This window comes from Bos grunniens, chromosome 2, assembly GCF_055505025.1.
Source record: "Bos grunniens cultivar Pamir isolate PY7600 chromosome 2, Bosgru_T2T1.0, whole genome shotgun sequence".
In the NCBI taxonomy this organism is placed as follows: domain Eukaryota; kingdom Metazoa; phylum Chordata; class Mammalia; order Artiodactyla; family Bovidae; genus Bos; species Bos grunniens.
In genome coordinates this window covers 16,336,948-16,350,568 of record NC_141166.1, presented here as the reverse complement: position 1 = coordinate 16,350,568, position 13,621 = coordinate 16,336,948, and the positions used below count along the sequence as shown (strand labels likewise).

The following is a 13,621-nucleotide window of genomic DNA, read 5'->3' as shown; positions in this document are numbered from 1 at the left end:
TCCCCCTCCCCACCGCTGCTACCCTTGAACACAGGGTTGAGAACCTGCCACAACCCCAGAGCCTTGCACGGGACGCACAGTAGGTGCTTAAGTGCCTAGTTCACCCTAGCTGCTCGACAGATGTTCACTGAAGAAACACATGGGAGGAGGGGATGTGTCCATGTGGGCCTCAAAGATGGGGACGTTTGCCAGGAAAGCGAGAGAGCAGAGGGAGAGCATTCCAGGCAGAAACCACGGATGCAAAGACATGGGAAAAGCTGCTTGCTTCTTAGGACAGCAGTGTGTTCAAAAATATGTCCCCTGCCCCAGAGAGGGGGCTTCCCCAGTGGTTCATTGGTAAAGAATCTGCCTGCAATGCAGGAGATGCAGGTTTGATCCCTGGGTCAGGAAGATCCCGGGAACTGACAGCCCACTCTAGTACTCATGCCTGCAGAATCCCATGGACAGAGGAACCTGGCAGACTACAGCCCATAGAGTCACAGAGTGGAACACAACTGATCTGAGGTGACTCAGCACGCAGGCATGCCCCAGAGAGGGGCAACAAGGTACTGCTGGGGTAGGGCTGGGCTAGGGGTAGGGGTGCTCCTGAGAAGATGAGCTCATCCCACTGAGGGATGAACAACGACTGCATGAAGGGAAGGGGAGATGTCAAGAGAGATGCCAACGAAGGGCAGGCTGGGTGGGAAGAACTGTATGTGCAAAGGCCCTGAGGCAGGAAAGCACCCAGCGTCATGTTGGTCTGGTGTGAGCCCAGTGTGGCTTCTCACGGGCTTCCCAGGTGGCGCAGTGGTAAAGAATCCACCTGCCAATGCAGGATGCAGGAGGCACAGGTTCAATCCTGGGTCGGGAAGATCCCCTGGAGGAGGAAATGGCAATCCACTCCAGCATTCTTGCTTGGAAAACCCCATGGAGAAAGGAACCTGGAGAACTTACAGTCATAGGGTCTACAAGAGCCCAGTGTAGGAATTCGCAGGGGAAGGAGGGAAAGGTAGCCAGGGCAATTCACAAAGGGCCAGAGTCCCAGGCTTAGACACTTAGATGAAAGGCCATGTGGGGCCATGTTCAGGGGTCCCTGAGCTGAGAAAGGCCACGGTCAAGGTTTTCAGTAGACAGGTCATCATGGGGCCAGGAGGATGGCCTGCATGGACAAGCAGGAGTTGGTCTAGGAGAAAGAGAAGCTGAAGTTTCCCGTCTTCCCAGCACCTTGAGACCCCATTCCCACGACCCCTCTGCCCTCCATATGCCCCTACTCTACACAGCCCGGAGTCCCGAGTCCCAGCTGCTGCACCCCACCCCATCCCCAAGACCCAGGCCAGCCTCGGAAACTTGCTCCTGGGAACTTCCTGTGAGGAACTAGGCTCCCGAGGGTCCTGGATCCAATTAGGCTGGGTTTCCGCAGCCCTGCAGGGCTGGGAAGGGCTGTTTTCATTGTGAGGCTGGGGCTGATCAGAGCAGAAGGGGGCTGCTGTCTGCGCCCTGGTCAGTGGGAGCTGGGATGCTGCACCCTCCCCTCCCAGTCCCCCCTCTCCACGATCGGCCACTCAGACACCCAGGGTGGTAATCCTCTCTGGGAGCCCCAGCGTCTCTGCCAGGGAACGGGCCATGACTGCCTTCTCAGGGCTGAGAGGACATTCTGCAGGCTTTGAACCCATGCCCTCCTCTGCTGCCACGTCCCCTGTGGACCCCCAGCTCCCATCCCCAGTGGGAACTCCTTCTGCCGGTGTGAAATGACCATAATAATAAGTCACTGAGCGCTTCTTCCATCCCAGGCACCGTTAGGTGCTTTACAAGCATTTCTCACTCAGGCTCCTAATGACCCCTGTGAGGTGGATGCTGTGCACATTTTGAAATATAACACACATTCAGGAAGATGCCTGGAACAAAAATGAGCAACTTGACGACTTATTACAAAGCCCACATCCAGGGTGCCCCAAAGCCCCCACCCATGTCTATTCAACATGTCTATTCAAAGTCCCCCACACCCCACAAAGATTCCACCCTGCTGGCTTCTACCGCAATCTCTCCCTTGCCTGTCTGGGTTCATGAATGAGACTTGGAGAGGATGTAACTTGCCAACCATGCAGCTGGTGGGGGCAGAGGGAGCCCCTTCTGTCCGCTCACTGTGTGACCTTTAGCAAGTCCATTTCCTCTCTGGGCCTTTGTTCCTTCCTCTATAAAACAAAGAGATGCAACTAAACCACAGCCTGGGTTCTTGGACCCTCTGAGGGGCAATGTGGCCACTGAGTATTGAAAGTACAGATTCTGGAACAAGACAAGGTCAAAGCCACAGAGACTGTTACCGAACTGGGATGATCACAGTATCTCCTCAGCATTGCTGTGAGGATCTGATGAGTTAATAGGTATAACATCTTTAGAACAGAGCCTGGTCCGTGGTAAGGATTCCGTGGTGGCTGCTACCATTTTGCTATGAGGTTCTCCAAGGCACATGGGAGCCTTTCCTAACCTTCTGAAGACTCCTGGAAATGGGACCAACCAGAGATGTCAACTGGGCTGGGGGCAGGGGGCGGGGTGCAGTTTCTCAGGACCCACAGGGCTGCCCGGTGGCCTGGTAGAGAGCCAAGTCTGGGATTAGCTCAGAGCAAGAGCCAGCTGCTGAACCCCAGCTGCCGCCTGGCCCCCAGGAGCTTTCTAGATAGGTCCTTGGGGGTCCCAGGCTGGGAACCCCCAGCAGGTGATCACAGCCTGTACTGGGACTGTATCTCAGGACTCCTCGGGGGCAGCCTGTGGGGCAGGAAAGATGGGGCCCAAGGCTGGCGTGGCAGCCTGCAAAGTGAGCCCTGAGCCGCGAAGGGAGGGCTGGGCTGATCAGAGAGAGGGATGGGTTGGGTCTGGGCTGGACATGTGGGTGGGAGGGTCAAGGCCACGGAAGACCTAGCACAAGCCCCGGCAGACCAGGCCCACCTCCCCCAGGTCTCAGGGCCACCACCCTCTCCGTGGTCCTTGACTTCCCACCTCGGGGCCTTCACTCCGGCTCTTCCCTCCGCCTGGAATGCCCTCACCCGGAAAACTTCAAGCCAGATCACTTCATCCCTGAAGCACCTCTCCCCTATACACACCATCATCATCACTGGTTACAGTAAATGTAAAAGCACTAAGCTATAGGACAGCCCTCGTCATAGGAAAGTGGTTCCTTTCCAGCAGGTAATGGAAAGTCTGTAATCATATCCTCAGCTGTGTTTGCCTCAAGTCTCCAGACCAGGGCAGGGACGACATCGGTCCCCCCCACTGGTGTCCCCAGCATTGAGCAGGGGGCCTGGTACACAGTAAGTGCTCGAGAAGCATTGATGAGTGAAGGCGGGAGGTCCAGGCAGGCTGCAAGCAGATCTGGGTGGGGCATGGGCACACGTGAGTGCACAGGTGTGCGGGAGGGATCCTGGCCAAAGGATGTAAGGCCCGTGTAAGATGCACTGACGTGTAAAACACACGTGTGCAAGATTATGGCTGCGTGTAGGTGATCAACACAGCATGCACATGAGCGTGGAAGGACCTGAGCAGGGGCAGGCAGGCGGCCGTGTGTGGGTTCCTGGGAGGTACACGTGGGTATATGACTACCGTGTGTAATCCGTGGGTGGCAGGAGTGCATGCCTCTATTGACGTGTGTGGACACACACTCTAGTGGACTTGTCTTCTGAATGCCCAGCTCCTATAGCCCCAGTTCAGGGCATCTCTGGTAGTGTTTCTGAAATAGCAGGGCAGCCCCTCAAACTGGCAAAAGTGGGGTAGCGGAGGTAGGGTCAAAGGTGAATGTGGAAGGACTCGGGGTGTGAATATGTGTGTGCGTGATGTCTGGAGGGTGTATCCACCCCAACCAGGTGCCCCTGCATTGAATCCCAGAAGCTAAAATGGCTAGACTGTCCCCTCAAGGAGCATGAAGCCTTTGCTCAAAGCTCAGAGATGGACTCAAATGATGAGGACTACCCCCACGGACATTCTGCCACATGGATGAGGCAGAGACAAGGCAGGATGCTGTGGGCCCCACAGCCAAATCCCAAGGCCTTCCCCACACACCGTAACACTCAACACACCACTCAGTCCCCTCCCCAAATCCTTACCAGCTTCCAGAGTCTGACCATAGTCCTGGCAGTAGGAAGCTGAACCCACAGCCCCCAACACACTTCCATGCCACCCACCTCTCAATCCCATCCAAGTCCAGGTGGGGTGCTGGGCCCTCTGCAGCCCTGTGCATCAGAGAACATTCCCCACCAAAGTGGAGATAAGGAGGGCGCTGTGACAGAGGGAGCAGCTCCCCTACCAGGGCTGTTGCTGCCTTTGACCCCAAGACACATACCATGGCAGCCAAGTGACACCTGGGGAGAGGAAAGCCTACCAGGCAAGGCACCCAGAGGCGTGGGTGGCCCTGGACAAGGCCCACACCTCTCCTTTCCCGCTGCAGTCTCCCCAGTGGACAGACTGAGGTTTGGCTGGCTAATCTGTGAGGTCTGCCTCTTCAGTTAACATGTGACTTTAGATCGAGTGGTTCTCCAAGGACTGGGTACATATGGGGCTACATGGAGATGTCACTGTCCTGTTGCCTTAAGTACACCAAGCCTGTCCAATACCCTGGACCAGGGCCAAGCGCGATGCTACAGGGACAGGAGGGGCTCGGGAGGCATGTATGCTTGGTGCCAGGTCACACATACACCACCAGGCACCGGGTGGTCTGCCCCCAGGGAGCTCACAACCCAGTGGGGAGAAAGAAGCTGCTGAAGTCACAAAACAACAAGGTCAGAAGCACTGGGAAACCATAACGCTAACATCACTTCCCAAGTGTTATTCACAGGGTGGGAGCAGCACTTTGCCCTCTGTAAAGATGATCTTTCCAGAAATGACGATGGTCTGACAAAGGGAGGCTGAGGGGCCTGGTCAGGAGGGAACTCCCCATCACTCTAGTAGAGATCAGAGGCCCTCTTGTCAAGGATGGGGGAAGGGGGTTCCCGCTCTGCAGAGGGGTCGGGTGAGTTTGGGCTTCCCCTCAACAGCTGTGGGGTTCTAAGGCGGAGTCCTGGAGTGCTGCATTCAAGTCACACAATGTGCCTGATGAGCTCTGTGGACTTGGCTGTTATCTCATGTCTCTGTGCCTCTGTTTCCTTAGCTGTAAAATGGGGGTGATAACAATGAAGATTAAGCATGTCCATGTTTACAAAGCCTTTTGGAACATGGCCTGGCACAAAGTGAGCACTCGGGGCCACTAAACAAATAAGGCAGTGAAGAGCCTCTACGTAAGGGTCTAAACCCCAGATCGGGGCTTCCCTGGTGGCTCAGTGGTAAAGAATCCTCCTGCGATGCAGGAGGTTTGGGTTCGATCCCTGGGTCGGGAAGATCCCCTGGAAAAGGAAATAGCAACCCACTCCAGTATTCTTGCCTGGAGAATTCCATGGACAGAGGAGCCCGGGGGGCTGCAGTCCACAGGGTAGCAAAGAAGTGGATAAAACTTAGCGACTAGACAGCAACAAAAAACCCCAGATTGGATCAAATGCAGACTCCAGTGTCAAAGGTTCTGAGTCAGAAAGCTTCTCAGATGCCAAGTTCTGAGATTGGAAGAGACTGGGATTCTTAGATCCTGTGATTTAATCATCTCATTATTTCCTGACAACAGCCTGGAGCCTCCCAGGGGAGAGGAGGGCAGAGAGCTCGGTGTCACTTCATCTCCCAGGAGCCGCCCCGCTGCAGGGCTTCCGCCACACCTGGGCTCCCTGGCATCTCCTCACCTCCATCAAAGCCACAGCCACCCCACACTAGACTCACCTGCCCACTCACCTGCATGGGGTTTAAGCACCTGCCAGCCGTGCAGACAGGCAAGAAGTGCAAATAAATACAGGAAGAAGTTTCAGATACTGGTAAGAGCTGCAAGGGATGATGTGGCCATGAGTGACAGTGGGAAGCTGTTACGGAGCAGGTGGCCAGGGAAGCCCCAACTGAGTCAAAGCCGGTGAAACAAGAAGGCACCAGCCATGCAAGCATTCTAGGTTTGGGTGGATGTGCAAAGGCCCTGTCAATAGGCTTTGTAAATTCAAGCTGCAGAAAGAAAGTTGGTCTGGCTGAACATGGTGAGACTGGGAGATAGGGGAGCTGAGATGGAGGGGCGGGCAGGCCCAGACCATAAAGGGCCTTGTGTGATGTCCTCGGTCACATCCAACTCTTTGTGAACCCAAGGATTGTAGCCTGCCAGGCTTCCCTGTCCATGGAAGTCTCCAGGCAAGAACACTGGAGTGGGTTGCCATCTCTTCCTCCAGGGGATCTTCCTGGCCCAGGGACTGAACCTGTGTCTCTTGAGTCTCCTGCATTGCAGACAGATTCTTTACCACTGCGCCACTTGGGAGGCTCATAAAGGGCCTTGTAGGCCCCTAAAGGACACTGGGTTTTTGGTCTTTGAAATGCTTAGGAAATATGAGAAGAGTTTCAGCAGGGGAATGACAAGGTTAAACAAGGTTTTCAGGGTCCCCAGATCACTGGGCTCATTCTGAAACCATAATGGTTTTCAAAATCAAGGCAGGGCCTGAATTAGTAATCAACAATCCTTCTTGATACACACCGAGCTGCTATCACGTGCCTGGCCAGGGCAGGGAGAGGTCATAGACACTCTTGTGGTGGTTCCCAACAAGCCATGAGTCATAGAGATTACCCCATTTTACAGATCAAGAAGTAGAGGCTCGGAGAGAATGTGCCCAAAGTCGTACAAGCCATATACCACGCTGTGACAAAAAAAAAAAGGATCTTGGTCCCAGCACCCAGATTCACCATCACAAGAGTATTTTCAAGCCTCTACTTCTCAGACAGACCTTCCCTGAGAACTCATGTGGCGCCCACAAATACTGCCTGAGCTAGTGCTTTCTGCACCCTACTGGCTTTGGAGCCCTCGAAGACTGTACTTGTATATCACATGGCTGTCCAACCCGGACTAGGGAAGCTGGGGATTGAATGGAGGGATGGACAGATGGACGGGTGATGAATGACTACTGAAATGGCTAACCAATAAATTAACAAATGTACAGTGAAAGAATAAAGGAATAATCTAGCAAACGAATGAATGAACTAATGGGTGGAGATGAAGGAAAGAAGGGAGGGAGGGAGAAAAGAAGGAAGGGACTCACTTTACAGAAAGGCAGGGAAGCATCTGCCCACAGAAGGGCTAGAGATAGACTAGTGTTGGCCATTATAATGCCCCCGGCCCCATCACTGCAACCAGCAACCAGTCATGTCCTGGGCCCAGTGGAGTCTGGTGACCAGGGAAAGTGGTTCCCTCTCCCTCTGAGTGTCTCACAGAGAAAAGAAGACAGGAAACCATGGCTCTGCTCCTAGCTGGGACCCAAATCGCTGGGTGACTTCAAGCCAGTGGCTTCCCCTCTCTGAGCCCAGATGACCTCTCCGGGCCTTACCAGCTCTGATAGTCTTAAGGGGGCAGGCTTCTACATTTTTCTTTTTTTTTTTTTACACAGTCACTGAGGTCAGTAGATGAATCTGAAAAATCAAAAACTAGAAGTTAGGAAAGACACCTATCCACAAGTACCAAAATCTACCCAGGAAAAGGCTCCCTGGACAAGGAATCCAGAAGCCTGAGTTTAAGCCCTCCTCTGCCACTGCTCAACCTCTCCAAGCCTCAGTTTCCTAAGTTTTAAAATGGAGTTGAGTATCCTCACCTTGACAATTTCACCCAAATGAGTTTCTGGGAGAACCTGATGTGATAACAACCATGCTCTACACCCAGGCAGGATTATGATGTTGGGGGCAGGGGGACAAGTGAAGGCGGACATGCTCTTCCATCCCAGTCCAGTTCTGTCCAAAATGACTCTTCCAGGAGTCAACTCCCACCTCCCCTGTCACTCTGCCAACAGAGAACAGTGGAGAGAGCCCAGACGTGAAAACCTGAACATCTCTGTCTCAGATCTCCTAACTGGCAGTGTGACTTTGGGCAAGTCACTTCCCCTCTCTGGACTTCAGTTTCTCCATCTGAAAAATGCCTAGCTTAGTTCCCCTCTGGCTCAGACACACCAAGTTCTGCAGCCCTGAATCCCTAAGTCTCAGCCTTCAACCCCTGGCTCTGCCTGAATTCAGCTCACCCTGCCCAGTGGAGCCAGAACATAGGAGTGACTGGAGGGGTCTTGCCTCCAGGAGACCTTGGGGCAGGAGTTAGACAGGCTTAGGGTCCTCCTAGGACAGACAGACTTTTCCAGAAGGGCAAGACCAGGCCCAACCTGCCCAGGCGCCTTGGACAGCGCCAGCCACACCAGACCTTGTAGACCTTGAGAACCCTTCTGTAGCCTGAAAGCCAGCAAGTCCTGACCTGTCCAGAGGGATGCTCCAGGAACTTCACCCAAGTGTAAACTCCCTTCAACAGGGAGCCTCCAGGATGCAGGGCAGAGGCGGTAAGAGCACACCACAGGGAAGAGGCTCAGACCACCCCCACCACCAAACTCTCCTGCCCCTCCCCTCAGACAGGACCCACTGGGGCTGCCCGCCTGCCCCCAGCCAAACAGCCAACCACCTGAGGGCATTCACCCAGATGGTACCTACCAGGGCCAGGAGGCCCACCAGGGGAAGGGGCTCTCCGGCGGGAGCCACCCCAGCACGGAGGACAAGAGTTCCGCCTACAATAGGGCCCTGGCCACCCATGAAGGAGACAGGCCCACCCCCCACCCCCACCCCCCACAGAGCTCACAGCTCTGAGGGTTGCACACTGCTCCAGGGCACGGTGGCAGACAGCAGGATTATTTCCTCATGCCAAGGGTCTTAGCTGGAAACCGGGGGCCCACTCAGAGCCCCTACTGCCAACCCTTTCCTCCAAATTTGAGAATATAGCTCCTTACATGCCTCTTCCAAAAGACATTCCCTGGTCCCCGAAACCCCCATCCCCAACCTTCCACAATCCCCCCCGCAGTTCTGAGGAAATGGGCAGTTAACTTTTCCCAAAAATCCCGCAAAGGCGGCTGGCTGGGGGGAGAAATGCGCCCCGAGATCCTTTCGCGGCATTTCACCGCCTTCCAAAAAAAAAAAAAAAAGCTTAAAAAAAAAGAAAACTTTCGGAGTTAACTTTAAATTCCCAACCCTCCCCCCCAAATCGCCCAGCGGCTTCCTTTTTTTTTTTTTCTTTAAAGTGCAATTGCATTGTGTCTCACCTCCCCGAAAGGCTCGCGGCTCTCGCCAAAGAAAAGGAAAAAAGCCAACCCTTCGGGTGCCCCCTCTGCTTCCAGCCGCCTCTCCCACATTCTCAGACAGTTTTATTAAAATTTTCAGACAAAAGAAAAACAAAAATGGCAGCCTGGCTTATTTTTAAAACAGGACAGGGACGCCATATTCTGCAGATCTGCAAAAAAAGGGAGAAATCCGGCACTGGCCGCTCCACCGGGCCGGCTGCAAAGTGCGCGAACCGCGCCGTTTGCAATCCGTTTATTTGCATTAAGCCCCATGAATCATTGTTTACCGGAGAATTGCAGCAGGTTTGAATAGCCCGGCTTAAGAAAACACACACACGCGCGCACACCACACACACACACGCACACTCGGAGAACAGACCAGACACGCCGCCGGAGACACTTCCTACCCCGCGCGCCGCTGTCGCCACCGCCGCTCCGGGCCGGGCCCGAGGCGCAGGCGGCCCCGGGCCCTCGGAGCGCCCCGGCCCGCGCTGACAGCGCCCGCGCCCCGGCCGGCCCCCCGCCCGCAACTCGGCGCAACTTTCCCGCGGGCGAGTGCCCGCTGCCGCCGGGCCCGCTCCCCGCGCCCCGGGCCCGCACGGACCTGGCTGTGCTGGCGGCGGCTCCGGGACGCGGCCGCAGCCCCGCGCCCGGCGGCCCGAGCAGGGCCGGGCTGGGGCTCCGGCTCCGGGCTCCGGCTCCGGCTCGGTGCGGAGCCGCGCGCAAACCTTCCGGGTCGCCTGCTGTTCACTTCTGGGTTCTGCAAGCGCCGAGGCGGCGGCGGCGGCGGCGGGAGGCTGGGTCTGCAGCGCCGCGCGGCCCCCCGTGCGCTCGGCGAGCCCCCGCGCCAGGCGCCCGGCTCCGGGGGGGCCGCGTCGGGCCCCCGCCTCTCCAGCTGCGCAGCCCGTCCGGCCCCGGGGGCTCCCGCGAGTGGGCAGCGCCGGGCTCCGGCGACGGCGCGCGAGGGGAGGGGGCCGGGCGGGGGGCGGGGGCGGGCCGCGCGCTGGGGGCCCCGCTCGGGCCCCGGGGCCTCGTCTCGAGCTCGCCGCCGCCGCCGCCTCGCAAAGTTGCGCGGCGCCCCCCGCCCGCGCCGCGCCGGAGGCAGAGCCACAAAGGAACTCCTCGCCCCCCTCCGCCCGCCCGAGCCGCGCGGGGAGGGCACCGGAGCCCGCGGCCCTAGGCCAGCCCCTTCCCCAGCGCGGGGGCTCCCGGGGCCCCGGCGGCCGCGGCCATTGTCCCGCCCAGGCCCGGCCGTCGCCTCGCCGCCCCCTCCCCGGCGACGGCGGGCTGGGGGACCTGGGCCTGCCGGGCCGTGGCCCGGACCAGGCCGAGCCTGCGCGGGGCCAGGCGGCACCCGGGGGTCTTCCTCGCAGACCGCAGGCAGGAGGGGACCCCTAGGATGGGCCCTCCACACCTGATAACCAACGATCGCGTTCAAAATCCAGCCTAAGATTTTTTTTTTTTAAGTCGAGGACACGGGGATGGGGGCAGAAGTTTGTACATGCCAGGCCACCCCTCCCTCATTAAGCTCCAGCCCTCCCTGGCCCTAGGCCTGAGCCCCCAAAGGGTGGGGCCGCCGGAGGCTGTCAGCGGCTCGCCTCGCCGAGTCTCTCAGAGGTGGCACCGGCTGTCCCCCAGCTCCAGACCTCAGAGCCATCTGTGTGTGACTCCTCCTCCCGCCTCACCCTCCCCAGCCAATCAGTCACCAAGTCCTCCCGATCCGGCCTCCCGGGCTGTGTCAGCTTCCAAACTTCACTTCTACCTGAGGCGGCGGCCAGTCCCCGCGTCCTTTCAGGGGCTCAGACCTCCTGTGACACTCAACTGCCACTCGGCCTCTAGGTCCCGATGAATCGAGGCTGGCCTTACCCTCAGGGAGCACCCAGTCCCTGGGGAAGGGCATACATAAACAATCACCTGCCAGTGTTTGCCTTCCTCCAGGAAGCATTTCCCAATTGGTTAAATGGTGATTAAGGGCCTCCTATCAGACACCCTGCTGGTTGGCTGGAAACACAGCTGTGAGCAAATTGGACAAAGTTCCTGCCCTCATGGAGCTTCCAGTCTAGCACAGGATGTCAAGGTTGTGAACAACTAGAGGACTCATGTGGACCGTCTGTGATAAGTTCCAAGCACAGTACCTGACGCAGAGCAGAGTACAATACATATGCCGTGCTGCGTGCTAAGTCGCTTCAGTCGTGTCCAACTCTTTGCAGCCCTGTGGACTGTAGCCTGCCAGGCTGCTCTGGGATTCTCCAGACAAGAATACTGGAGTGGGTTGCTGTGCCCTCCTCCAGGGGGTCTTCCCGACCTAGGCATTGAACTCAGATCTCTTATGTCTCCTGCATTGGCAGGCGGATTCTTTACCACTTTCGCCACCTGGGAAGCCCTACCATAGGTATATGTAGTGGCAATTAGTTGTAGTTATAAAGGGGAAGGACTTGTAGAAGACAGGGAGAAGGTCATTCTTTTTTTCCTCAGGGAGCTGGAGAAGCTTTTCAGAAATTAGGTCCGGAGTGAGCTGGTTGGGAAGAAGAGACAGTTTTCTGGTTTCCAGGAAAGTAGGGGTGATAAATATCAACCCACATTGAGAAGTTCGGGGAAATGATAAGCTAAGAAATGGAAGAGGAGACAAATATCTCATGCAGAAGAATTTGAACACTACTGTAAAGCAACAATACTCCATTTTAAAAATACACATTTAGGACTTGCCTGTTGGCCCACTGGCTTCCCTGGTGGTTCAGTGGTAAAGAATCCACCTGCCGATGCAGGAGTCACAGGTTTGATCACTGATCCAGGAAGATCCCACGTGCTTCGGAGCAACTAAGCCTGTGAGCTACAACTATTGAGCCTGTGCTCTAGAGCCCAGGAGCCACACTGCAACTACTGAACCCCCAGTGCCACAGTTACTGATGTGGCAGTAACTGTTACTCTAGCTCGTGTGCCCTAGAGCCCATGCAAAAGGAGAGAAGCCATGGCAACAAGAAACCCACGAACCACAGCTAGAGAGTAGGCCCCCCCCTCCACAATTAGAGAAAAGCTCACAAAGCAATAAAACTCAGCACCGCCATAAATAAATAAATTTTTAAAAACTTAATTTTTTTAAATGCACATTTAAAAAATGAATTTGAAATAATTTATGTGGAAAGTCAAGGAGGTGGAAGATAATTCCCTACTCTTCGGTAATGGGTTACAAGGGTGACTTCCTTCCGAAGTGTACAGTATAAAAAAGGAGGAAAAGAGAACAACTTCACAGTAGAGAAACCTGACAACTGCCTCAGCCAGGTGATTGAGACCAACATCAGCAGTCACAAATCACATTGACAGTATGTATGCTTGACAGTATATGACAAAAATGACACTTACCTCTCTAGTTTTCCTCCCGATAACCTGTAATTTCAGTCATACTAGGTAGAATAGTAGTAGAAAGTAGAAAGTGAAGTTGCTCAGTCATGTCCGACTCTTTGTGACCCAATGGACTGTAGCCTGCTAGGCTCCTCCTACCAGGGGATTTTCCAGGCAAGAGTTCTAGAGTGGGTTGCCGTTTCCTTCTCCAGGGGATCTGCTAGAATAGTGGGGCATCTGAAAAAAATACCTAACTAGTACTCCTCAAAACTTTCAAGGTCATCAAAAAACAAGCCGGGTCTAAGAAACTGTCACAGCCCAGAAAAGTCTAGAGAGACATAACAACTAAATGTCATGTGGCATCCTACATGGGATTCTGGAATATAAAGAAGACATTAGACCAAAAACTAAGGAAATCTTAATAAACAATGAACTTTAGTTGATAATAAATCAGTAAAAGTTTTCATCAGTAATTGCAACCAATTTTTTAAAAATATAACATACTAACATAAAATATAACTAATAGGGAAAACTGGATGGGGTGAGGGACATACAGGGACTCTTAATATCTTCTCAATTTGTTTGTAAATCTAAAACTGTTGTAACAGATAAAATCTAATAAGAAAAATTACTTAAAATACACACCAATCCATGTGATTGTTGATGTCATTGTTGTTCAAAGAAATGGTGCTTGACACAACACCTAACACATTTTAAGAGTGCAACAAATGTTATTATATTATCATCACCATCCTCACTGTAATTCTAGGCACTAATATCACAGGCAAAGGCACTGGAGTTTATGGGGGGGAGGGAGATGGGAGATAGAACCCTGAAAGCTTCGACTGTTGCTGAGCTGGAATCTTTATAAGGGGTTTATAGAGGAGGGTCACATTATCTGGCCCTGCCTCACCAGCCTCCTGTCTAACCACCTGGAAAGCTATGCTTCAGCCAGACAAAGTGAGCTGCCATCTCAGGCCTGACCCTTTGTCTTCCAAGGCCTTGGCACATGCCATTCCCTCTGCCTGAAATTCCCTCCCTTGTCCTTTCATCTCACCTTTCCTGGTCACTTTTACTTAGATGTGCTCTAAAAAGCCTTCTGGGACCATCCCAGAGGTTTTTAATATCAT

General features: G+C 54.6%; 1 protein-coding gene across 2 annotated transcripts in view; it reads right to left on the bottom strand.

The window, feature by feature from the left end:
- Positions 1–9,876, bottom strand: part of ZNF362 (zinc finger protein 362) — a 40,370-nt gene extending 30,494 nt beyond the window's left edge. The window contains exons 1-2 of one of the 2 annotated variants that reach the window (XM_086335240.1): positions 9,757–9,876; positions 7,398–7,479 (exon numbers count right to left, since the gene is read on the bottom strand). The gene's annotated coding sequence lies outside the window, so the exon portion shown is untranslated. The remainder of the gene's footprint in view (positions 1–7,397; positions 7,480–9,756) is intronic. The other variant, XM_086335231.1, reaches the window with a different exon arrangement.
- Positions 9,877–13,621: the final 3,745 nt, after the last annotated feature.